The following is a 3,640-nucleotide window of genomic DNA, read 5'->3' as shown; positions in this document are numbered from 1 at the left end:
AATGCTTAATCAATTGATCTGGTTAATATCCAGGTTATTGTACAACCAGAACATCTCATGATGGCCTTTACAAAAACAGAGTCACCTATACAGGAGTAACTTCATGGTGATCGATATGCCTAAGTAACTGGTTGGTTAACTATTTAATAATGTAATTCATATGTTGGTACAGATAATTTTCTAGTTTATATACAAACTAGACTTGTTATTTATACGCAAAAGGTGTGTGGCTGTAGTTTCTTTCAAGCTTTCTTCTGCAGTTGTATATTTGAAAGCCAAAAAGATCTATATATATCTATCTATCTATCTATCATATATATATATATATATATATATATATATATATATATATATATATATATATATTAGATCTTTTTTTATAATCTATTATGTCTCTTGTAAAGTGTTAATTTATCAAAATAAAACTCTTATATATCAAATATATATTTTTTATATTTACCACATAATTTCTCGTTTTTAAGTTTATTTTTATGAAGGCAAGAATAAATATCTTCAATACTTGGAAAGACATTCTGAGATTGTGGGAAATTCCAAGAAAGCTTGTTCGAACTATTGGAATTCATCTTGTCATTTAGTTCACTTAATATGCCTTGTAATAGGCTTATAATGACACTGATACCATTAAAGGGTATTTACTAGGGAAGGGAGGACTATATAAATATTTGCTATGTGTTTAAGACAACAGTGCTTGCTTACATTATTTGACTACTTGCTTATTTAGTTTTAATTTGTTTTATTCGATCATGGCATGTTAATAGGTAAAATTAGTTTCTTATTCTTATGCTGTGTGTTTGAATAGTTAATTATGAGTAGCAATAAAGGCATTTAAAATGAGTTAAGTCTTTTACCATTTAAATGTGCAATTCTATGATTGTTTTGACATTCATTTTACCATAATTATTTGAGGTTTGGTCTATATTTCAGAAGCAATATCTTTGTACTATACCTACGTGTTTTAGGCCTTATTTTTACCATAAAACTTCACTCTTTTGGAGTAAATGCAAAAGGCTGAGATTATAACTTTGGTGTTAATTCAACAATCTCATTTTGAAATTTTCCCTTACTTTTGGCTTATTCTTCCAAATGAACACGTCACTACAAGGTTTGAGCTCAATAATCATTTTTCCATTTAATTATTTTGGTCTGCTTGGTGTTTACGAGTTTCGAATAAATTTGTTTTTTCAACTTTTCACATCTAATTACATTACTACCTTATTTTTGAGTTATCTATTGATTTTACTAAATCAGTAAAGTTAGTATATTTTAAGAGCTCGTTTCACTACTATAATTATCATCTCTCAACTTAATTAATTCGGAGGCCAACATGAGCCCTTACATGCCATATGTGTTACTTGTTTAAGTCCTTATGTGCTCCCTTTTTATGTGACGCTAATAAGAATAGAAATAGAAAGTTGAGATTTTTCTTTAAATCTAGAACCATCCCTTTAGAATAGTGTCGAAAGCCTTCTGGACTATAGGAAGGAACGGGTTGTTTTGAATTAAGACGCGATTTAGAATCAACTAGTGCGCTTTAGGTAACAACTTAAAGATAGTAATTAGGGTAGCGGACATGATACACAAATTGCGACGAATAGCCATTGCACTTTTGGCTATAAAAGTCTCAGCAGGCTTTGCACGGGAGTTGATCCATCAGGCTTAAAAATTTAGGTCCCCCTTTTATGTAATTAAGTAGGCTTTCTATGATTTACAATCCTTACATTTTTGTCATAACTGGTTTTAATCAATTGCTTTTAAATTGGTGTATATACTTGACCATTTAGGATCAATTCACAACTTAGCAATCTACATCCTAGTTTAATTCAATAATTCCACATAGAGTAAATTTCACCGGGAACCACAGTTGTGGATCTCGAAGAGTGCCTAACACCTTCTCTTTGAGGTAATTTGATCCCTTATCCGATCTTTGGTGACGCACCTAGTTAAATCAGAGTTATCTGCAAATAGGTTCCCTAATGCACCTTAAAATCGTTAGGTGGCGGCTCTTCTCTTTTAATACCCATTTAAAAGGTTGTCACATGTCTATGCCCGCTTTCGCGAGAAAATGGAGCGCGACAGCATGTCGACTCTGCTGGGGACATTGTGACATACGGAATATCACTAGTGCGTATGGATAGCAAATGTGGGTAAGTGCATCGGTTCTGAGAGTTTTATTCCTGAACAATATTTGTCTCGTGAGTGTATAGTATGTTTGATGATTTCGCAATCCAAGTGTCTGCATCCAAAGAAAAATCATGAGTTTTGTAAAGGGGGAGGTTAGTTCGTATCCCCGCTGGCTTTGCTTGACCTGCTCGGCTTTGATCTGGTGATACTGCATGTATCATTGGGGTAGCGTCGCTAAACAAGGACAATTTCAGTAATAAACATGCATGATTTCGTAAAAATATGACATAAGTATATAATTAAGAATAACTTTTAGATGAACCGATGACTGTGACGTGGTTCAGGACATTACAACCTCTCTTGCTATGGAATTTTGAGGGTCCTCCTCAAAATTCTGCCCCAGTTTAATAGGTTGACGCTTCTGACTGTTGCTTGCGACGATTCGGCTGAAATTGCTTCGGAATTTTGAGGGTTCTCCTCAAAATTCTGCCCCAGTTTCCAACTGTGGGGGGAACGAAAATTTTATTGAATTGTGACCAAACCCATAGGGCTGCCTATGTATCCCCTCTTAAACGGGAATCAGGTCAGGCGTAGTTCAAATTACATCATATAGGGAAAGCATTAAGATTACACATAGTAACACTTGAGTGCATATGAGTTGATCGGCTTTGGCCAGACTTCTCCGTCCATTTCTAGAAGTATGAGGGATCCTCTTGTCAGAACTCGGTGAATCATGTATGGACCCTGTCAGTTGGGAGAGAACTTCCCCTTGGCTTCATCTTGATGCAGAATAATTTTCTTTAACACCAACTGCCCCGGTGTGAACTGTCTCAGCTTGACTCTTTTGTTGAAGGCTTTGGACATTCTATTCTGATAGATTTGACCATGGCAGACCGCATTCATTCTGTTTCTATCTATAAGGGCTAGCTGTTCATGACGACTTTTTACCCATTCTGCGTCGTCGAGCTCGACTTCCTGTATGATTCTTAGGGAAGGAATTTCTACCTCGGTGGGAATGACTGCCTCTGTACCATAAACCAGCATGTAGGGAATCGGCCTGGTTGATGTGTGAACTGTGGTATGATACCCCAGAAAAGCAAATGATAACTTCTCGTGCCACTGCCTGTAATTCTCTATCATTTTCCTCATCCATCCAGATCTGATGATAACCAGCAAAGCAATCTACGAAAGATTGTAGCTCATGCTTAGCGCAATTGTCAATTAGGATGTGTATATTCGACAAAGGGAAGTCGTCTTTCGGACTGGTCCGGTTGAGATCCCGGTAGTAGACACAGACTCTGACCTTCCCATTGGCACTGGCACAATGTTGGCTAACCATGTCGGGTATTCTACTACCCTGAGAACCTTAGCGTTGTCTGCTTGGTGACTTCTTCCTTGATTTTCAAACTCATATCAGGCTTGAACTTTCTGAGCTTTTGCTTTACCGGTGGACATTTGGAATTGGTTGGCAGTTTGTGAGCCACAATAGACGTACTCA

The sequence above is a fragment of the Nicotiana tabacum genome, chromosome 16 (assembly GCF_000715075.1).
Source record: "Nicotiana tabacum cultivar K326 chromosome 16, ASM71507v2, whole genome shotgun sequence".
NCBI lineage: Eukaryota > Viridiplantae > Streptophyta > Magnoliopsida > Solanales > Solanaceae > Nicotiana > Nicotiana tabacum.
This window is presented reverse-complemented; position numbering follows the sequence as displayed.